The sequence below is a fragment of the Anticarsia gemmatalis genome, chromosome 21 (genome assembly GCF_050436995.1).
Source record: "Anticarsia gemmatalis isolate Benzon Research Colony breed Stoneville strain chromosome 21, ilAntGemm2 primary, whole genome shotgun sequence".
In the NCBI taxonomy this organism is placed as follows: Eukaryota; Metazoa; Arthropoda; class Insecta; order Lepidoptera; family Erebidae; genus Anticarsia; species Anticarsia gemmatalis.
This window is the reverse complement of record NC_134765.1, coordinates 7,408,260-7,433,499: the sequence shown is the minus strand read 5'-3', so window position 1 is coordinate 7,433,499 and position 25,240 is coordinate 7,408,260. Positions and strand designations below refer to the sequence as shown.

Below are 25,240 nucleotides of genomic sequence, written 5' to 3'. Positions count from 1 at the left end.
GCTATTTACCTTCCCATTTCCGAAAAAGGTGATAAGGTTCATAGCTTTTTTATGTGTACTGTGGATAATGCTGTATAATCGGTATAATCAACATACTATAAGTCATCCTTATGTAACTTTAGACTACTTACTTTATTATTATAAGTACTACTGTTTGTTATCCCAAATATACAGGGTGTCCCATAACTCAACGATAATCCGAGACAGGATGAAAGGCCAAGTCATACCGGTTCTAGGAAAAATAAATAAAAAAATCCATATCACTTAGTTCAGCAATAATAGACACTTTTCAAAAAAGTTGAAATTTCACACCCTTGGTCGCATTTTCAAGTCCTGTGATCACCAATGTCACAATTTCGCTGTGTTTTTTTGAATTTCGTGATCTTCATTAAATATGCTATTAATCGTAAAACAAATTAATGCACAAAACATTGTTAATTTAATAAAAAAAGTTAAGTTTTAGTTAGTCATCGTTCACAAAAATATCGTTAGTTAACTTTGACGCTTCATATTGAAAAAAAAATGTACTACACTACCCTTGGCAAGTTATTTCAAAAGTTGGCGCATTTCATCAAGATTTCAAAATGGTGCAACACTTGTCACTTTTCTTGCCATTAAAAATGTTATTTTTATTTGAACGACGAGTATCCTCGAAAATGGATCAAACGCAGTCGTACAGTTGTATGGCCTCCTCGTTCCCCCGATCTTAATCCAGTAGATATTTTTTACTGGGAATGTATAAAATAAAAAGTCTATTCAAAATCAATACAAAATCTATCAGAACTTCGCCAGAAAATTGACACAGCGTCAGAAGAAATAAATGCAAGGAATTTTGCTTGACTGGTGCAAAGATCTTTTGTACGCCGTTGCAGAGCCTGTATTCGTGCCAAAGGAAAGCAATTATTTTTAGTAAAGATGTAATTGAGTCAGTCCATAACCAATATTTAATGTAATAAACATAATAGGTAATGATAATAAAAAAAAAGAATGAACGAACCATCGTTCTTATTAAATTATTCTCCTTAAACTAAAGTAATTCCGAATTGTTTTCCTCTGGCACGAATACAGGCTCTGCAACGCCTTACAAAATACCTTTGCACCAGTCAAGCAAAATTCCTTGCATTTATTACCTCTGACGCTGTGTCAATTTTCTGGCGAAGTTCTGATAGATTTTGTATTGATTTCGAATAGAGTTTTTCTTTTACGCATTCCCAGTAAAAAATATCTACTGGATTTAGATCGCGGGAACGAGGACGCCATACAATTGTACCACTGCGTTCGTCCATTTTCGAGTATACTCGTCGTTCAAATAAAAATAACATTTTTAATGGCAAGAAAAGTGACAAGTGTTGCACAGTTTTGAAATCTTGATTAAATGCGCCAACTTTTGAAATAACTTGCCAAGGGTAGTGTAGTACATTTTTTTTTCAATATGAAGCGTCAAAGTTAACTAACGATATTTTTGTGAACCATGACTCACTAAAACTTAACTTTTTTTATTAAATTAACAATGTTTTGTGCATTAATTTGTTTTACGCTTAATAGCATATTTAATGAAGATCACGAAATTCAAAAAAACACAGCGAAATTGTGACATTGGTGATCACAGGACTTGAAAATGCGACCAAGGGTGTGAAATTTCAACTTTTTTGAAAAGTGTCTATTATTGCTGAACTAAGTGATATGGAATTTTTTTTTTATTTTTCCTAGAACCGGTATGACTTGGCCTTTCATCCTGTCACGGATTATCGTTGAGTTTTGGGACACCCTGTATATAAATAAATGAATAAACATGTTATACCTTTTTATATTAATTTTATTTTATTTAAAGAATCTTATTCCGTAGCAATTTCACAGAGAGATTGGTCCAATCATTTTTGCGTTCAAATAATTAATATGTGTTTGCGCAACACTGTTTTGCTTTGCAAATTGCATGTAAGTTGTTTTTTTAGGCGGCAGTCTTATAATGCACTTGCCGGCAATATTCACAATTTTTATTTTTCAAGGTGATCTGATCACAGGATGTTCAATGTCCACGAGTATAACGTGAGGCGGACGTCGTCAACGCTTTTTCTGACCACAAATTGTCACCCATGATGGGATTGGAGATAGGAGATCGCAGAATAAAGAAAAAAAAATCTAACGTAGATCTAAAATGTTTCTTTAAGTTTACTTTGTTTTTAGGGAAGTGTTTCACAAATATAGCACTGAAAAAAAAAGCCTTTTATATGTATTTTTGTAAAGTAGCTTTTGTCACAAATCACTTAACTTTTTATTCCTCTGGCACCATTGGAATTGGCGGTATCATACAGAATCGACATTGCATTAAAAAAGTGATTTTTAGCTAAAAGTAGTTTTATTTACATGTTACAAAAGCCTATACAATTTTAACACGAGAATATGGACGCAAAAGGTTTGTTTCCTGCACTAAAAGTGTAAAAATAAAGCAGACAATTATTTATTTGTTCCCTAATAAGTTAACAAAGACATTTAGTAAACAAACGGAACGAGACAAATGTTCTGATTCCAGTCTCCTACAGATTAATCTACTCTTATTTGTGATGCTTTTAATTCAACATGCTAGTTCCAAAAGGAAACATCTCACGATAAAAAGACATCACTTGTGCCCTTTTAGAAATGTTACACTCATTTATAAACAAGTTACGATTGTTATAAGTCCATTAAAAGCTTTTACCATTCTTTGGCAAGTTCATTTAAAACGAGATAAGAATAGCAATTTCATTTTCTTTGAGCTGTCGTTTTAGAAACCATTTCACATACGATGAGAATTGGAGAATTGTTCTATTTTCTACGACTGCCTTCGCAGTGGTTAAGGTCGACACGCCGCGTACCATTGCGTCGGAAGGTCGCAGGTTCAATTCCTACACGAAACTATTTTTTTGCGAACTTCTAATAGTTCTTTCGGGTCTAGTTGTACTTTGTGTCCGTAGTTTGTATGTTTGTAAAAGTACCCGCAAGACAAGAGCAATTTTTTAAATGCGGGAGAAAATACAAAATTTTTCAGTTTTACTTTCATTAGATTCTTCAGAAAAATTACAACGTATTTGTTATTATTTATGTACCTACTTAGCCCGCCAGTAGTCGCGCATGGGTCGAAAAGACCCAGAGCTACAGAATTGATCCGTATTTTTTATAATAAATAATATTATAAAAAATACGGATCAAATTCTGTTCTATGCTCTGGGTCTTTTCGACTCATGCGCGACTACTCGCGGGCTAGTTATTGATTATGAGGTTGTTTACTGATAAATTACTGAATACATAATGTTCATATGATCGGTTTGCAAGTATAACACTGTAACATCCGCTTGTTACGTGAATTACAGATATGGTTACTTTTCCGCATTATACTTCCTTAGATGCTTCTTTATCTAAGTATGGAAGTACTCACGTAAAAGTTAAGATCAAAATATGTGCAATATTACTTTATCTTTGTACACCCTACTGATTTAGAAAGTAAATTAATTTCGGGTAGACAGGCAGCTAATTACATAACTGTAAAATACTAATCAGTTCATGAAACGTAAGCAATTAAATATATTAAAAGCAAAGAGAAGATAGATGCAAAACGCAGAAGTCAGTCAGTATTTAAAAGCATTTACTAGTATTACACGAGTCTGACATAATCTCAAGTAATTATAACGTAAACAATGAATTATTTTCCCACAGTGCAAGAATGAAGAACAAGCGAACTATGACAATGACATTACTAGTACCGTGCAGAAATCTCAATATTGCGGCAACTTATCGTGAACTATTGCTGTCATGTCGAACTATCTAACAACATAGCAAAGAGCCTTGTATCGTCGTGGCTAGGAAGTATACGAAATGTACAATTTAGAACATCAGTGACCCGCAGGGCCGCAGGCTTATACCGCTGACTGAGGCCTGTTTGATACGGTTACTGTTTTTTGGAAAAACAGTTTTTTTTAATTGGCACCTCCCGCACTGATTGCTTTTGTGTCGTGAGGACGGGCTAGGGGGACTAACAGAAACCAAATACAAAAAAATATGGATAAAATTATGATCTAAAAAATTCGTGGCTGCTACTAAATTATCTGACTATACTTACATATTCGTAGCGTGCTCTGTATTTTATACCGTTCTATTACAACAAGTTATCAACAAACTTATAAACCTTTTATCATAATATTCTCTCTAAATTGCAGCCATATTTTTTTCAAGATATTTTTCTCGAAAGCTATTTACGAAGGAACGTATCTCATCAGCCAGCGTATTCGATTTTTAAAATACCTTCGCTAGGTTTAGAATTTTGCTGATAGACTGTCGATATGATATTACATTATATTTTTAAAGCGCGTCAAAGAAAATGATAGAACGCTTTTTGAAAAAGATGTTTTTTTAAAGATTTATTACATTGGATTCGAATTTTAATGTACGTAGATTGTAGATGAGAGATTGAACTGTACGTTTATTTATTACGAGCTTTTGCGATTTCGTCCACGTAGTTTGTGACTTTTGTTAGAATTTCATACAACCTTTCATACATTTTATACCTTTGGGAGTAGAATTGATCAAAATCCTTTCTTATCATCATAATATCTACCTTCATGCCAAATTCCAGCCCGATTCGTGTTGTGGTTTGGGCTATGCGTTGATAGATCACTATGTCAGTCAATCACCTGAGCGTTATATGTATACATTTATATACGAGTAGATAGCCATCGAAGTTGTATGATAATAGCTAATATCAAGTAAATCAAGATGATTACTATTTGTTTCCACGGCCCAGCGAGTTGGTGACCGGCAAGAAGTCACGGGTGGCTGACTGTCCTCCATAACAATTACTTAATAGCGACTTGGAACAAATTCAACCGTAACTAATCGTTCAAAGTTAAAATTAACGTTTGCAGACGAAATACAAATAGGATTTACGACGGGTTGTAAAATTACGAGACTACTGTTACACGCGGATTTGTTCGTTTTCTGGTAAACGAACGAAATGTCAAACTAATATTATGAGTAGGTAAATAATTGTAAAATAAGTTAAGCACTAAGCAGCTACATATTTTAATCTTAAATATTTTCGTGCTCCAAAATATTGAATCACAAAAAGTATTTTATTCCAGTGGCACAACCAGTGACATAACTACTGCAGCAAAATTAAATGTTTATTTAAAAAAATCCATTTTCAATCCATTAACGTCCCAATTTGACAGCTAAGTATATAGAGAATCTGTCAAGAAGCCAAAAGTTATGACGATAGACGAATCGCACCATAATCACTTTAAAATGCGTTCCTATTTTAAAACATTCTCGCGCCTATTCTCCAACCAGAGAGCCCTCGACGCCGCTTCAAGATCAAAGGCACAGACCACAGATTATAAAGTAACATGATAAAATCTACATTGGTTCTTCCGTCAAGCGATTTGTGACAAATTATTTTTGATACGCCACGTCCGGAATACACAGATCTGTTACGCTCCATTGATCAAATAAACTAGCCCTTTATAGATTCGATTGGTTACAATACGTGATGTTTATAGACTCACAATGCGAGGTAAATGGCTCAAAAGACCGTTATTGGGGCTTTTAAAATCGTTATTTGGCTATTAAACGTACAGTTTATGTAATCAATGTATCCTGTGTTTGTTTTTAATTAACTTATTAGAATGCAAATAGTCAATAAATACTTAACTTATTTTTTGTTTACAACGGATTGATTTTCATTTATTTCTACTTTTTAAATACTGATATTTAAAATAAATTGAGACTTTAAAGCTAAAATAAACTCATGGTTATGATATAAAGTTCTCAGATATAGAATAGAGCGTATTAAATTAAATGAATAAAAACACAACTTAAAAAATATTCCCGAAAACTTTCCACATTTTATTTTATAGCAACACTTTCATAAAAATAAACCCGATATTCTCGCCAACTGCTCATATAACGCCGAGATGTCCAATATGTTTACTTTGGCTCATAAGGCGGTGCATTCACGACGGCACTCGGCAACTGCACTGCGGCTGTCGAGATCAATCGACTCATTGATTTTACTATCCAATATTACTCACGAAACCATTAAACTCTACTAAGATGGAACAGGAAGCGATAACGTTAAATTACGGCAGTGTTTATGCAATTTATGATAATATAGACATGTTTCTTTGCCAGATAGTATGTAATAAGATCGTAAAGGATACAAATCAAATACAACTTACTTAAGATTCCATCCGTAACAAATAAATTACAACCTTCTTTCATGTTTCAGAAAATAACAATGGCCATATTTTTAAATAAAAATAGTAGAATGCCATTAGAAACTAAAAAAACATAACATTTCTTCCTTTAAATATAAGGCATTTTTTACTTTTATTTATACGGTATCGGCCAGTAACATTAACATAATTTAATGATAGCAACCTTTTTGACGAAAAGTTTCATACCCATTCTACGTGCACGCACCCGGTGCTATATAAGCGCCCATAACAAAGCGTTACCTTAATTAATTAATGAGGTATCCAATATGCAATTATTAATTATTCATATGAATATTGAGTTGTGGGTTTCAGCTCTCCATATAAAGGAATGAAAAGGGCCCCTTGCTTCAAGGCAACGTATTATTCAGTAGTTACGTGTATGACTCACAAAGAGGCAAAGTAATCAAGATAATCATTTATTATGTTATTGTTTATAGGTAATTATTATTATGTCATATTTATGCTGACTTGTCAAGGATCTGGTACGTAATTAAAGACTAATTTGAATATATTAATTTACTGAGACTAATAACTATTAATTATATTATTTCCTTAGGTATTACAAATACTACTTGCACTGTACTAGATATTGTCCGCTTTTTAAGTAAACTTAGTAAATTAATAACATGACTAGTGTTTTCTTTATTTAATCTTATTTCAGAAAAAACTTACCTACCTACTGAAAAAAGCACAGCAAAATAAAACTGCTTGGTCTACACGATACAAAAAAGGTGACAAGCATGAGTCATATCACAAGGCATAATACGCCATTACCTTTGCTACCTTGTTACGGCAGCTAATAAAAAGTTCAACATCTCGTAATGCATTGCACCTGAAAGTTCAATGAACTTTGACTAACAACTTGTAAACAAATGGCTGACGAACAACTTTGTGGATGTTATGTCTACGTTTTACGTTTGTTTTTGACTGGTTAGTTAGTTAATATGGAGTTCTCTTCTTGATTGGTTTGTTACAGCATGAGATAATATCGTCACCGCCTAACCTTATGGTATAGTTGCGGATATCCTATTTAAATACAGCAAATTCGAACGAGGTATACTATTGAAGTATGGATTAATAGTCAATATAAGTCTTTATTTTGTTCTTTAATTACATATCACTTAATTCTAGATAAATAGGTATTTTTTTATAAACATTGGTTTAAAAAATCTGTCAAAATGATGTTCTATTCGCTAACTGGAAACAGAAATTCTTGTTTAGCAAATGTCAAAAGAATCTATTTATGTATTTGTATGATAGCAGAGGCACGCGCTACCTCTAACCGATAAAATCATTGTATCTACCCGATTTTACTGCGGACCCTTCTAAATAATTCAACACACTTCAGGTTCGTAGCGGCGAGAAAATTTTATTGTAGTAGAAAAAGACATCACGTAAAGGCTGCCCGTAAACCCCTAATAAAGTTAGGTTGTAGCCAAACAGTCTACGCCCACCGGTGACCTATCGAAATTTATTGGGCACAGTTCCAATCCCAGGTTAACTGACACAAAAGAAACTCAAGAAAACTAGTAGAAATGCCAAATTGGGTTCTCCATCCAATCAAATATACGGTTTTAGGAACGTTTGGGAGTTCTCGGCGCTGCGATTCGGGAAATAGTTGTCGAAAGTAATGTATTTTCGAGGTTCTTTGAAAGATTTGGTTGTCGATTTATTTGTTTGAATGTTGAGAAAGATTTAAAAACTTCTTATAAGTAGTGCTATTCTCCATAATATTGACCAATTCCAAGACGATGCATACACAAGAATTCTAAGTTTTAGCCATAGCTTTTTTAGATTTTGACATCGCATGAATATTATCACTACGTACCCAATTTATGCGCAACCATCAGGCACAACTAAGGTTTAAGCATTATAATAGTTTCACGGCTGAAAAACGTTCTACTGGGTGTCAAAATACTTGCATATCACTGAAAACATTTTGTTTATAATTCATTTAATTGTATTTCTTCTCTTTCCAGCGTGTTCTGGAAGCATCATGTTGAAGTGTACATTTATCTTGTCGTGCCTAAATATGGAACGTGAAACAAAAACAATATGTCTGCCGAATGTTATAGTTGACAAGTGTAAAATATTACAAGTTAGCTGTGTCGTTAGTTAGTCGCTCAACAATGTTTGTCAGATAATAAATTAACTTCAGCTTCATGTTACTTGAACAGAGTTTATTTTTCAAAACATTTTCACACAAAACGTAATTCTCGTGTCTCTATGTGATTTCTGTCTTTTGTAATAAATTCAAACTTGCTTAATTGCAAAATATTTTTTTAGTCAATGAGACGCATGCTTCCTTTAAGTTTTGTCTTAGCTATTAAATGGTTACATACAAGTTATAAACACCTTCAAGAAATACTACTGTCACTATCATAAACCATAATATCATGAACCTACGGGTAGTATTTTCCGATCATCGCGTAACAAATATTTTGTATGACAAAATGGTTAATTTACACTTAATAAGTTGATCAAAATTTACACATGTGTACGTAGTGAACCACAGCTTAAAATCGCTTCAACACAAAAATCAAACAGTAAACAGATATATTTCAACCTAACTTGTGAAAAGCGGTCCAATTTCCGCTCTTTTATCAGAAGGGTACTATTCAATACTGTTCATCTAAACAAATATACACTTAAATGATCTAATATCATCCTTCGTGCGTCCCGGATCGAATGCCTGTAACACGATATTTATAACCACTACTATAAGTAAAACTCACTTGTTTTTCACACTACGTGGATAGAATTAATGCCTAAGTGTACAGATGTTGAAGCAAATATAATTGGGATAAGGTAAAAAAGATTAATGACCCGCAGTCATTCAACAACCGTGAAAATATATGGCGATACTATTAATAATGATGAAAGTAATTTATTTTACTTATACATAAAATGAATTTCCTCTAAGCCAATATCAATTTATATAAAGTCGCATATTATACGACATTAAAACATTTGTATAGTTGGGTACTGCGAACATTGCAATCTAAGTAACTTTTACAAAAAATAACTTTAATTACTTGAACTTATTTTAAGACAACACCCTCATTAAAGATTGCCCTTGAGTCGCATGGACTTTTACAAACCTACAACAACGGACACAAATAATACTCTACAATTATTTTAAATCAAAATACTCGATCACACATCACTTCTAAATATTCAGCATCGTAATTTCGAGATGGTATTCCGTAGTAATTCTCGCATTGACCACAACTTCCTTTGTGAGATGTCATTGAGCAGCCTTTTGTCTTGATCGTCAACGTTTCCAAGTGTATTGTGTTTGATGTCCAATACTCTGAATACACGGTCATTGCACTCCAAGTACTACGTAACGAGTAAATACGTTTGATTCTCGTAAGCCTCATGTAATAGCTTAAAATGCCTTGTTGCGTTTGCGTAATTTTTTTTCGTAAATTTTTTGAGGTTGTATAAAATCTGAATCTATATTCGTGTAAGTACCTAGTTAGTTAGGTTTCAATTTGGTTCTGTCGTCGTTATTGCGTGTTAGGCAATCAAAGGATTTATGCCTTTAAACTATTTTATGTACCCTAATTTTTGTTTACATTCGTGGCGATCCTGGCCTGATGCTTAATTTAGCCACTAACACACTATTAATTAAGATATCATATCAAAAAATAATTTATAGTCAGTAACCATGTTGAAACAAGTCTTTTTAAGACGCTAGATATATAGCAAACACATAATTATCTATTTAGACATCTTACTGCTCTTACTCTTCTATATTCTTCCAATTTTACACTTATAAAATAAATATGCCAACTTAACATGCACAGTATTTACCTCTGACATCACTAAACTATTACTAAACCGCTCGTATACTTGGACTCATTGCACTATTAGAATACAAAACATAAGCCGCTAACGGACATCATATACTATCTAAATATATATAACTCACAGGTGATTGACTGACTGACTGACTGACAGTGATCTATCAACGCACAGCCCAAACCACTAGACGGATAACTGATAAGGCGGATATTTGGCATGCAGGTAGATGTTATGACGTAGGCATCCGCTACGAAAGACTTTGAGACTTTGATCAATTCTACCCCCAAGGGGATATAATAGGGGATGAAAGGTTGTATGAAAATTCTGTCTTAAGTCACAAACCACGTGCACGAAGTCGCGAGCAATAGCTAGTTGACTATAAAACGTGGCGTGTGTCAACTAAGTAACTATATTACGGCTTTTAATCATAGCCAACCCCAACCCTATTCGCATATGTACGTGTGAGGGCTTAAATTACACTGTTGTACATCACTAATGTGTTTTTTTATTAGCATTGTAAACAGAACAGTGTAAAAGCTGTCGCGACACGCGTCACTTTTTGAAGTGATTGGGGTAAATTGAAAACATCCTACCTACGTGCTTTCTAGTGTTTTCTTTAAATTAAATATTGGATAGGCATGTGAGTCCCATTTCAACTAATGGTCAGTGACGATGAAGAAGAGGATGTTCCTTACCTATCCAAGACACACCCATATAGTATACTTTTGAAGTGTCTGGGAGAATAAACGAAGTCAGTTAATTCCAAACCTAAGATAATCGGAACAACATATTTTTTTTCTGTAAAATGGCTCTGGAGCAGAGTTACTAATATGACGTATATAAGAATAGTTTTAAATAATATTTGTAATGGAAGTGAAACTTAAATTGAGACTCTACTTAAGTAGATATAATTCAATTTCTAGCTTTGTTCCTTAGGTCCAAGTTTTACACAGCTAAAGTTGTTCTTACTTAAAACAAATTAAAACTACTTCTAGATAATTTTAGAGCTTAGGATTCTCAAAGGATTGTCTATTTTTGAGGTAATAGAATAAGACATTGGTCTGGCCACTGTACTGATATTATTTGATGGTTGTAGCACTAAAGTCTCTTTCCACGGTACAGTTGACGTAAGAACAAAGGCTAGCAATATTTCCATTCACTACCCGCCGTATCTGCGCTGCAAATGAAGTCTGTATTCATGAAAAAGTGCAATAAAGAAATAGATGACAAGACAGAACAGGGTGGGGAAGATCTACTATTTCCCATTCCCTTCGATATCGAATTTCCATCGTATCTCCAATCCAGAAGCAATTTGATTCACATTAAAAATAGGAATGTGTATTTGTTTGCTGATGAAAACTTAATACATGGCAAAAGGGCTGGAGAATAACTTGGGCTACCATTCACTATGGCAACTTATTATTGAGGAAAGGTAAGTACATTTTACTTAAAAGCTATTGAAACAATTACTATTTTGGGCTATTGTATAGTTATTTATTAGTTGCTATCGCTATGCAGGACACTGATGTTGGATGTTGTATACTGTTGGTTATAATAGAAATTTCGAAACACGTCAGACAATTTTAGATTCTATTAAGCAGTAACAAATTCTGCTCACGCATTGTCCAATGGTCTGCCGACATGGATGTAATAAAAGCTATATTTTACAACCGTCGCGTGTCTTCTATTGCATTGACACCTTGCCTTTTGATCCGTTTGATTCATTACTGTGAATGAATTATCACCTACCTTATATGTAGGTGACGGGAAGCCAAGTTTGGTAGGTAATCGCTTTTGGATGAAAACTGACTATATAATTATTTAGCTACTGGCGTTGGAAAATGTTCTCGTATTTTGTCATTTATTAAGCTAGCTGAAATCTCAATTTCAAATAGGTATATTATAACCTAACAACTTAGTAGAAAGCCTTATTAGTATGTAGTTAGTTATTAGTAAGATTCGCGACTGGGGAATTAAATTATAATGATTGATTATTAGATACATTTCGAATTGAAAACATGACTTTTAGGCTCATGCAGCTGAAGACCTGTTTGATACAGCTACTTAACATTTGGAAATAAATATTTTTTTATTAAATTATTTATAAATAGTGCAAGCTAAGGTACTCTACTTAGTTGTTAGGCTCTACTATTTCCTTTTTTTAAATATTTTCTGCTGTTTGACGTACGCAAAGCACTCGGTTAGACAACTGCTTAACAAAACAGAACTCTCATTTAAAATACCAATACAACTAATAACATAGCCACCGAAAATCACTGCCAAAATCCCGCACGTTACCAATTGAATGAAACATGGCGGTCGAAGCCCCAAGCCAAACATAGACGAATTCACGAATGTATTCATTAAGCTCGTTTCACTGCTTTAATAAATAATCACGTCGTCTGGATCCAGACTAATTGCTGTGAATTTTTAATAGCGTAACGAATTATTATAGTAAAGTCTGTAGTTTATTATAGAAGCACTTATTGCTAGTTGCGCTCACCGGCCGTTAAAGAAACGAAGGGTAAAAATGATTAAGCATTTTTTTTTACACATGTCTTTTCAGCACTGCTCGGCTAGGGTCTTCTGCCGAAATGAGGGAGAGGATAGCCCTTAAGTCACTACGCTGGTCCAGAAAAATTTACGTGATATACATATTTGTTTAACAAATATCATTGTTATAAGAATCTAAACGATCAGCGTGCTAAGCTACCATATATGTAGCACGGACATTCCACATACTGGTGGCCTCTGAGTAATATTTGTACTGTCTCCGTACTTCAGAGGACACGCAAAGTCGGTCCCGGTGGTATTCAATTGAAAAAAATGTCGTTTAGCCAGCCATAAGCCTTCGGCCGGCTTGAGCAACTTTGAAACCAGGTTTATTGCTTACCATATGATAATATGACAAGTACCTAATCATAAGTTTACAACCTACTTATTTGAAGAAAATTCTCTCTGAAGATTCCGGGCCTAATATAATTTGTTAAGCTGTCAGTTCCAGACGCGCCTAGACAATATATTCTGTAAAAAATGAATGAAATAGGGATTGGGAGTGAAGATTATTTGTATTAATTTCCCGTGGGAGAGAGTAGAATAATGGCTACTATTATTGCGACTAGCTATTGTTTTTGTTTCGTTTTATAATAATAAATAATGTACAACTACAAATCAAGTACACAACATTCATTAGGATTTCAAAAAAAAAATATAAAAGCATGCACTTCACATTTAAAGAACTTTCCGGAACGAACTTGTAGAATAAGAAATTCATCGAGTTATTTGAAATCTTTTTTTTTTGCGGTTAAAACAAGCTGAGAACTACGACAAAGTATTAAAACGACAACATAACATAGGTACATGCATACATAGGCATACTTTTTCTGTAGGGGTATATCATGCCTGTTATACCCGAAGGCTTTGGCAGACGTGTAACGAATACAACCTCGTTTCGCCATTAATAATTTTAGTCCCATGTAATAGGGCCTATTGCCATTTTATCAGGGTCGTTACAAAACTTCGGGCAACCGTTGAGAAATATTATAATATTAATTAAAAAGACATATTTTGCTCGACCTGCAAATCAAACCCAGTCTTCATGATCAGCAGTCAACATAAAACATAACACTCATAATGATCACCATTAACAATTAACATACAATATACGTTGATCTTGATCTCATTGGAGTTTCTGACTAGTTTTTCCAAGTTCACGGGTGCGTGGGATCCATGCCTTGAGAACCAAACGTACGGAAGCTTCTAAGAAATTAACTGAACACATAATTATATGTTGGCGTAAACTATGACATGTGTTCGTAAGGTTTTTGTTCGGCCTGTTTGATGAGATGATTGATGAAGTATTGTTCACTGATTATTGTATTGTTGTTGGTTTGAGTGTGACTAAATTGTACTGAAACTACAAAACACGAAGGTTATGTTGCATTTTACAGCCTTACATGTTTTAAGACATGTGGGAAAAGAGTCAGCGTTAGAGTGATCTAGATGTATGTATGAAGGAGAATTAATAAGAAACGGGAGTGAGTAAAAAAAGGAGGAAAAACTATAGGACAAGGGTGAAAAGACGAGTAATGTTATAAAAAAGGAAAATCAGTTTTATAAGCAGTTAGGAGCCTGGATTTTAAGTACCAGTCCACATTCATTCATTCAAGATTTTAAAGATTCCAGTACATGTTGCCCTGATACTGAAATACGCACGTTTAGAATATGTTATTTCCAAATGGAAGTATTTAATACACAATATATCTTAAGTCAAATGTCTAGGTATGCCTCCATCATGCATATGCTTACAAATTAGGCGCTCATTTTCATTCAGCGCCCGCACACCGCCATAACATTTAACGAACGAACACTCCGTGGTTTTACTTTTAATTTCGGTAAGTGCACCAATAATTTAGATTAAACGGCTCCTGTTTCTAAAACCGGGAAATGGTCAGCAATAGAATTGTACAATTGCTAAATTGCAATCGAACAGTTCACCAATTAATTGGGTTCAATGGCCGTGGTGAGTAAAACGGCGGGAAAATTTCTCGTTAGTGTATTTGATTGTTACTTTCTTTTTAGTTTCGTTGTAAAGTGAATCAAAGGATTCTCGTTACAATCGACTCCTGTTATATCGGAGCCGTTTCAAAGAACTGCATTCTCTGATTAAGTATTGAAATAGGAGTGCCGCCATTTTGTTCTTTCAACGTTTTAAAAAAGCGCTTTGTTTTTGTTTTGTCTATTTTCGTCTGATAAATCAGTATCCATGGTTTAGAAAGAAATACTCAAGATTGATTTTGTAACTCAATATAATATTCCAACTAAAGGTTTACTTAGGGGAGCATAATTCCCCATAGCTGTAGCCAATCTCCAATATCGGAATCAGCTTAAGTTTCATAGGTAGCGCACATCCTGTATTTGCAAAGAGGGAAATGATTAAATAATCCAATATGCAATCAGGTAGTGTTCCCGAGGGGACGCACTGTTCAAACCAGTTCAAACTAATAGTGCTTTAAGCCGTGATTATGGAAATGGAATTGAAAAAGGAAAAATAAGCTAGAAGTAAAAAAAAAACAAAGAAAACTGAATAATTGTGTTTATTTAATATTAACAAACTCAATCCCAATTGTTACTCTTTTTCTAACCTAATTCATTTTCTGCAATTTGTCTAAAAAGCATACAGCTGATTCCCTCTTTTCTTCAAACATGTCTTGTGCTTCAATCATTTCAAAAATGTGATACGAATAAAGTCCTTGTCTTTGATCCATCATGGCGTCCACATGAATTACAAGAACGCAAACATTCAAGCCGAGAATTCGCTAATTTGATTAACACAATCATGGAGCCATGAAGTGACCTAATCACCGTCAATTCCGCCTTCATTGGACTCATTTAGCGTTTGGTGCTCCCGGACGGACTACAAGATGGCTGATGAATATTTGAAACACCGACAACATGCACGATCGAATTAAAGAAATCGTATAGTCAGTTACCACGATTTAATGATTTTGATAACTCTATTCACCGGCGGAGTCTAAAAAAAAACATTAAATCGGTCGACCAAAAGATCGAATATAAGAAACTCACATAATATATATATATTAAGTACTTTTTAGGGCATATACCTAAATATGTTTTAGGGATATTGTTAGGAAAATATGCTTACCTTCATTACGTTTTTGCGCTTCACTATTTTTCATTATGAGAGTAGGTAACTGATTTCTGTTTTTTTTTTTTAAACAGAGGACGTGTTATCGCATTCTTAGAATTTTATAAGAGTGCCAGTAGGTATGTATTTCCAAGTCAATATTATAACTTCTACATAATTTATCGCAATGTTTATTTAGCTTGTTTGTGAGGACTTCTATTTCTAGGTAAAATACAAAACCACACATTTCATTTCTACATTTATTTACCTAACTCTCAAGGACCGATATTTCCATTGCCAGACCACTTCATTACTGGAAAAGTTTTAACATATTTTTTATAAAAATTTAAACCTTTTTGTCCGTATACTAAAGTCAACAGAATCAATAAAGTTGCAATAATATCAGGATCAAATAAAAATTAACATAAAAAAAGTTTAATTAAAACATTAACATTTAATTCGTTGTAATTCGCAACAACACGTTTTTGAAAGCCTTTGGTCGTAAAAGCATACAAAATTGGTCGCCCGATGAATTTTGGGAAGCGGAAAGCACTACACGGTCTCGTTGACGATAATTAACAGTTTTGGTTTAATTGAAAACAATATCTGTTCGTTACAGTCGCGCCATTATATCAACACCGTAAATTGATGATTTTAATCTGAACTTTTTATGGCCCGCCTTAAATAGAGATGGGATACTTCTTACTAATTAAGTTAGTCGATGATCTTTGAAAATTATTAGCTTCGTACATTTTGTAGTGTTGCAAGTGTTATCATTGAATCAATGTTTAAATAAAATATGTTTCAGAATTTTTAACCGAGTCTAATTAGTTAGTAATAGTCTTGTACTATTATTTATTCTGTGGTGGAACATCCATTCTGATATCTAAGATTAGCGCTTCATAAAAAAGAACAATAAAAGTCATTCTATTCTTTAACCCAAGCAAAGAAAAACTTTGAGAAATCCATGTCATAATGCGACACCAAAATAATAATATATTTAAATTACATTTATGTTTCAAGTGTCAAGTTTATAATAACAATAAATCTGGGACCCGCATACCGATACGCATCAGCAAGCGTTACAAGTCAATAACGTTTCAGTACATAATTGGGCATTATTTCTCATTTAGTACGCAGCCGGGCATCGAACCCCTCGCCATGCACGTACACTGATTGGCACCTTAACCAATAGCGTTTTATGGTAAATGCATTGGAACGTAGTCACATCGTGGAATCGATCGATTTGTATAACTGTCGCGAATCGATCGTAGGCCTACTCTATGAAAGCTATTTTTTATAGACTTTCTGCTAGACTGATTTGTTTGTTTTAGAACAAACTTACAATGATTACTTGTTAAATGTAAAAGAATAATAAAGGCTTGCTTTTGTTAAATTTCAGAATAACGTATAAAAATCCAAAAAGCAATACTCTCGATTTATTTGATGAAACCTTGCATGTTATCCTTGAATATTGTTTAAAACAGTCGTTGAGGGCGTGCAAATTCCCGCATCCTGCACCTGGCCAACGTGGAGGAGACCCTTGCCCGGCAGTGAGGAGATGGGTTAAAAAAACTCGAATTTCTACTAGCAGACAACTGTTTTTGATTAATAAATACGGCGTTTTAATATAATTTTCATGCATTATTTATCAGATCTAAATTATATTGGACCTGGATTAACAGACAATGAAAAATTGACTTCGAGCTAGCGTTGTTTAGTCTCAAATTTAAACTGTCTTAAAGCTCACCACTAACTAGAGTCTTTTGCTTTGAACGGAACAGTTAACTAAAAGAAGTTGTAAGATAAAGAATTCTCAAAGGAGGTAAATACATAATACTTCTGTACACATCTAAGCCAATTTAACCCTACTTAATAATGTATAAAGTGTACCAGCTTTCTCGTTGAAGATCTTTACTGCGGTTTAACCTTTTTTTAAAAGCAGTAGACTATTTCGTTTGCTTTTTATTTTAACTGAATGCACCTTTGTAGCAATGGTTATGGTGGTCACTTCACCGGTAGTGCAGTTTAAATCCCATACAACACAAATATTAGTAATACTTACTTATTATCAATAATATAATGTTTTCTTAAGTACACATGTATTTTTGAAGTAGGTATGTTTAATGCGTATCGTTGGTCTAGTCTCCAGAGTACAAGCTCTGATCAGTTTGGAAACAAATGATCGCCTGTGAGTTGTCCGTAGATATTTCTTTACCAATGTTGAGGTTGCAAACCTGAATATTACTGTTCACTTTAACCAAAATAGTGTTTAAATAATGGACGCTAGAGTAACCTCGCGTGATTTGTGGTTTATTTCATAAGCCACAGCTAGATTACTATGCCGATTTCTAAAAGCGAAAATGGCGATTTCTACCGAGACACTTTGGTTTAATATACTCTATTATTCTAATCAGTTTCAGAGATCAATGGAAAGGCTTAAGGAAAATATTATTAAATGTGTAGATTTTTGGAACAATATTAGATTTATATGCGCACGGCATAACGCGGAAACAGGTTGTTCTTAAGTTTATGACAAGATATGCTGACTTGCCTAAGAGCCTACTGCCTTTCCAGTGTTAATTAGATAGTTATTCGTTTCTAATTCTTTTAGTACATTCTGTTTTAAAGTAGCTAATGACTCTTCCCGTATAACAGCTTTTAATTTCAACAGCAACCGAGTCCGACAGACAAAATTACATGTTATCATTAAGCCTCTAACAGATAACTTCCGTAACATTAAGCCTAACAATCAAAGTTTTCGTATGAGTGGTATTAAACAAAAACTTGATAATAAGCTGCAAGGAGGATTCCCATGGAAGGTTCACACGCCGCGTCACACCCTGTGAGCAATAGCGATGTAATAGCTACTCGAATTGCCTCGGGGTTGGCCGGCCTTTGACCCCGACACGTCACTCGTTACTTGTTATTTCATTAATATTTCCCTAAAGATTTATTAACAAGTATCTTCTTCCTGCGATAATTAACAAAGAAAAATTGAGGGAGCAATAAAGGATTTTTTTTACTAAAAATAGCACTTGAACTTTAACTTACTGCTGGCAACGTGTACGAGAAAAAGAAAATAAAATTGGCGCCAACCAATTTGACAGATGTTGTCAATATTTCGCGGTTATTTTGTATCGAGTATCAGCAAAAACATCTGCTTCCCGTTTAGCATCAACATTTGAGTTTTAAACGAGAAGGCAGGTGTTTAATGCACGTGTTAGGTATAAAAGATGAAAGTTATAAACTTATCAACTTGTAAAACATCCTGAACCGTTACATTTCCAAAATGGTATTGACATTTATGACCACAGATAATAAACTTTATAGGTCATGTTGATTACTTTTAAATGTCTTAACTTTATAAAAGTTTTATGTGGGACCGTTTTTCTTGTAACAGGACTTCAAATGGTACTCGGAAAAATAAGAGATATTTTGTGGGACCAAATACCGTGAGAAAAAACAGCTATGTAAGCTTTTTACTTTAAGTGGGATTCTGTGGGATGCAGAGTTATATTTATCTTCTTTTATTATAAGGCTTATAATCCTTTAACAATAAACCTGTCAGCCCCATCATAACTCACGAACTAATTGGATACAACGATTTTTGGATCACTTCGACGACTTTGACTAAGTTAGATTTACATTTACCAACATACAAAATATGGGATACTTAATGTTAATATATTAATTTTATCCGTCTGCATACTTGAGCTCTATCTACACATCCCACACAAACCGTGCTTAATGAACAAGTCAATATTATATTACGCGCCTGACGAACGTAACATCTAATAATATCCTTGCAGTCACTAATCAACTATTCAAGCACATGCATATTAAACTTATTTGCCTACACATATTAAATCTACAACATAATATATTAAAACTAGTTTATAATTATCAATAACAAAGTAATTACTCTTGCCTACGTCCTTTATTGTAATTCCAAGATTTTATGAAATGAAAATTTGTCTATGGTTTTTGGTCACCATTGACAATGTAGCTTTTTAATGGCGATTTTTTTTAAATATTGGTTAATACGTGCAATCCAACAACTTAGTATTTTTGAAATATGAATAAAATATGAGCTTTATTCTGCTTCCTTATTTTTTACGTTAGTGCAATTAAGTTTTAACACGTAATCATAATAATTACTCGGCTAATTTAAAAGTTTTATGTTTATGATAACCATCGCCGTGTTTTAGAGGTTTTATACCGACTACTTAAACTAAAAATAAGTTTTTATATTTTGGCACTGAGCAGTGCTCAGATGTTATTACTTGAGGATTCATTATTGCGAAATATCGTTCAAACTTGAAGTATACCAAGAACTTTAAACTAGTTTGATGGTATTAGGAAATGCGGTGACTGGATGAGACTGACATAGGATAGAGAAACTTTTCATAGACAGAAATAAGCCGAATCAGCTATGCATAGAATTGAAATTTGATGATGAAGAAGATAAACTACTCTCTACATGTAGCTGACCTGCCAAACTCATACTTACAAGTAACAATTCGTATAAACCTTTTCGGGAAAGTTTCATATAATAATATGTACTCCCTTCCAACCTATAGATACGACAGTTTCATAAATAACTTAAGTAACAGAAAATTACGAGTTTCTTTTCAACAAATTTAAAGGGAGGATTTCCCTTATTTAGAGACTAGCTGACCCGCGCAACTTCGCTTGCGTCACATAAGAGAGAATGGGTCAAAATTTTCCCCGTTTCCGAAACATTTTTTACTGGTACTCTGCTCCTATTGGTAGCAGCGTGATGATATATAGCCTATAACCTTCCTCGATATGGGCTATCTAACACTGAAAGAATTTGTCGAATTGGACCCGTAGTTCCTGAGATTAGCGCGTTCAAACAAACAATCAAACAAACAAACTCTTCAGCTTTATATATTAGTATAGATTAGTATAGATTTGGAGAGAAGAGACTTTGTTATTCCAAAACACTTTTATTATTCTCCTTTGATGTCTAATTAGTTATTTATTGTTCAACAAATCTGAACAAATCGGTCAGTCATTCTATCGGTCGCCATATCAGTAAGAACATAATAAAAACTAACCTACGTTGGCGGACTCTCAGTAATACAACCTTGACATTGACTCGTGGCCTCATAACTTAAACAAATAAGACTTCTTAACTAATTACGCGTATAAAAACATTGAAAATAGTTATTAGATTAAGCATTTGACGAATACCTACATAGATTTTATCATGTTTCTAACATTATTATGAGGATAATATTGTGTATGTCCAGTGTCCACTATCTATTACATACTTTTTGAAAGAATAAAATGATTTGAATAGGTAGGTACCAAATTTTCGTAAATAATGTTTGGTTACATGATAGTAAAACGGGAACCGGTAACGAATCCTGGCGTATGACATGAAAGGAAAGGGACCACAAAGGCTCTCTTGTTCGTCTTATTGATGAGAATTGAAAAAACTATGTGTATTTTTTCCGTAGTCGCCTTATCGATAAGCAATGAAACGTATCAAACTCCAATTAGGTACCTATACGCAATAATAAATTATGTATCGTAAAACTCTTTCATTCCGTTCGTAATGTTAGGAACTACATAAGCATTTACATAGAACTTATTAGATTTACATGCACAAGAAGCAATTTGTTACAATATGTAGGTACCTACTACGTTTCTTCATAATTATAATAAGTATATAGGTGTTGTTCTAGATTACCTACCTATGCATATTAAATTACAATCTATTACGCAACCAAATCATTATTAACATCTTATTATTGGCGCGCAGATTTTCCTGTTAGTGCAGCAAATAAAAATTATAATAAAACATAGAATAAAAACGTTGACACAGATTTAAGTTAATTGCTAATGCCAAAATCACAAAAAAGTCTTAAAAATGGCGCTACATTTTTCAAGCGCAGTCTTTGACAATGCTGATTGAACTCAAATACAATTTAAAGAAGTTTTTCAGGCGCCAATCTTTCATTCTGAGCAAAGAAAGTAATTTCGATTTTAGTTGAATAAAAAGAATATATAGGTAGGTACTATTACTTTTAAACTAGTCCACTAAAATAAAAATGCTTTAATTTTAAGTTCGGACATTATAAATTCACAATTTCCAGTGCCGGTCAAAATCATGCCAATAAGTCAAGAAAAATCTAATCGTTCTATTTCAAATATGTAACCAGAGACAAGCTTGTGAACAACGCAATCATAAAGAACTGTAATTTATTCATTCATTCAGTTCGTTCTTTAACCCGTAAGAGCAATGATTCAAAGCCTAATACTGTATTTACTGTTAGACTAAATACATTTCTTTAGAACGTTAGTTGAACGAGACAATCCCCGGTTTTTGTCAACGTTTACACTAGCTAACGACTTCTCAGAATTGCAGAACACTGTAAACTTCCAAGAACTATATTGTTGGAATGGTATCAAGTTCATTGTTCTTTTACTTACATACTCGTTTCTGAACGCGACTTCGTTTATGGAAAGTATTTCTTGGTCTGTTTACTTTTCTCCGTTAAGAATCCCAGTTACTTTAATTCTCTTATTGATGGATGAATATTTAAAATATCATGGCAGGACTTCTGTCATTCTAAAGTACCTAATACAAAAAATAGGAAGACTCTATTCTAAGGTCTTTGAATCAATTTCAATGAAATTTGGCATGGTGGTAGTTGAGGACCCGGTATCAAACAGATACTACCTATTTTGATTTGCACACCAGTGCGGTACGGTTACATAAACGTAAGCTCTCGATTCTTTTCTTGCATTGTTTTTTATATGCTGTGTCTAACCATATGTAACGAACAGTTATAATAAGATCAAGGATGATGTGTGACATAGTCATGGTAAATATTCTACATTGTTCAAAGGCCCTTTGTTTATCTTTGATTAGCATGTAGAAGTCTTTTCCGGGAAGTGTACTTCTCGAGGGGTAATGAATTAGTTCGAGACTTAAATGCTGGTCATTGATTGGTTCTAAGATTTTGTAAGACTGTTGTTTTGAAGAATGTTTGTTTTAGCTTTAAAAGCAAAGTCTGAAAAATATTTTGAGCTTAGTTTCTGCTAAGGCTTCTTTAGAAAATGAACTCTTTTTATCTGAAGTCACTTGGTAAGATAGAAATAGGTCGACGACTTTTAACAATTTGGTATTGAATAGAAACAAACATTTCACACAATAATTATATTGTCGTATTATTCTGGGACGTAATTGTGGTTACATTGGAATTACATGAATAACCAAGCAGCTCAATAATGGATTGATTCCCATAGCACATAGGCGGGGTCAATTTCCGAACGCACCCGCATCAACTATACAACCTTAGCTCACACCGTGAAACAGTTTTACTCGATTTTAATCCTTATAACAATGGAATAAAGTCTGAATGCCAAATTTAAATACCCATTTATCCTTGTGAACTAACAAATTATTGTCTCATAACAATTTATTCTCTCCCCCTTTTGGACGGTGGTCATGCAATTTTTCAATCAATTCCGAATTGGTGATGTTTCGTGCGAGTCGGCCGTTTCTTTGTCAGATTTCGGCTATTGTTGTTACTGATTGCTTTTACCGTTCAGTCAAATGCCTAGACATGTCATTTAGCTGTTTAGCGTTCTCTGATATTTAGGTTATGACTAGAATTAGCTATTGTCAACGCGGTAAGAGTTTTGGTCATCAGGAGCTCGTGATGACGTTTCGTTTCTAGGTCGACTATTGTTATAAGATACTTAAGTTTTGCTATGTTTATATTCTGCATGACAGTACTTATGCACTAATTTAAATGTAGCGCAACTTAAACACCACCTTATTGGTCACGAAATCGATAACTATGAGAATGATATGGCCTATATAGATTACATTTGAAAAGTAAACGATATTTAGATATTTACCTTAGAAGGGACCGCCATTTGCATTTTGGTAGACATTATCACTAACAACACTGTTTTTGAAGATGCTCGTTTATTTTTTATTCTTTAGTCAGTAATTTGGCTAATATTCGCTCTTTTTCTTTGATGCCACAGTTCACAGCCATTACAAATAATTTGGGTCTTCGTACAAGATAATTAATCAGTGTTTAGTGTTGTAAGTGGTCATGCATGCGTCATATGAAACCGGCTGATAATGTTGCTTAGTTTTTATTACACGTAGGTACCTACCTACCTACCTTCTTGATGGATCAAGGGCAAGTTCCACGTCTATTGTATCAACGGTGTTAAATTGGAATTTGGACCAATGTCGTAAAATCTATGTGAAAAAGCGCTTTTAAGATGAGACAGCATCTCGTTGAAAGAGCTGAAAACTTGAGTAGAGACTGTAGGGAGTACTAAAGAGTAGTATGATCGTTACATGCTTTTTATCGTGTTTTAGCCATGCATTAGTAACGAGAGAACCCTAAAGAAAAAACACTAATTTCAGAAGCTTTTCTTACCTACGTACTAAATAGAAATAGGCTAATAAATTTGTAGTAGGTACCCAGTAACCACACACTACACAGTAAAACGTAGCATCCAATTAGACTACGGTACGAAGAACTAAGTAGTTCGTTTCATTAGTGGTCCACAGCAATTTATTGCGTACCTCCAGGCACCTAACGCCTAGTGATTCCGAAAAGTGAGAGAGCCAATAACTCTTATAGGCTGACAACTTAGTAATGAGCCTTGGCATGCCCAATTTATTTAGATTCTAATTAATAATTCTGTGTAAAGTGGCTGTATCAAACAGGCTACCGTCAGCTGCATGGAATCACTGATGTTCTAAATTCTGGACTTTGTATTCTTCCGCCAGCAGCAAATCTGTTATACAAGGCTCTTTACTAAGTTGTAGGGCTATAGTGATTTTGTAAAGCAAGCGAGCAAATGACTGCCAAGTAATTCTTCAATGGTAGCCTCGAGGTATACTTAAAAATATAATGACACCTACATTTTATTCTGGTACTTGCTTTGTGAACCCATCGGCATGCTTGTCTATGAGTTGACCATGATTTAATGGTGTTTAACGTCAGCAGTTGTCAGTAGTTACATGGTAGTTTCTTAATAACTTTGATCGAGTGCATTCCAGTCATATTTACCTCTCATTACCACGTGATATTTGGGTATTAGGTACCGTATAGGAGTCGAATTTAGCTTTAGACATGGTATTGAATGAAATAAAAAAATAGAAAATTGTATTGAAATTTAAAAATAATGATACAAATATAGTCTATCCTAGTCTTATAGTCTTTTTAGAACTTATGCAATACAAATTGTACGTACCTACCTACCTAGCTAGCTATCAATGTAGGTGGTTTACTTAGTAAGGTTTTACAAACCATCTGCCTGGTGTGAAGTAGGTCAGATAATTAAGCCATTTAGGTCACCTACCTACAAATCTATATACTGCAGTGTACCTAGTTCCCATTTCACCTATACCTATACCGGTATAATTAACACCAAGTTAGGATGTACATACCTAGGTATATAGAATAGAGTAGCAGCTGTAGCTCAGTGTCAAATTACTTATATTTTTCATAAAGTTTGTATCTCAATA

At 33.9% G+C, this 25,240-nt stretch overlaps 1 protein-coding gene across 12 annotated transcripts in view; it reads right to left on the bottom strand.

The window, feature by feature from the left end:
* Positions 1 to 25,240, bottom strand: part of pyd (zonula occludens-like protein polychaetoid) — a 120,556-nt gene that overhangs the window by 94,838 nt on the left and 478 nt on the right. The window lies entirely within an intron of this gene.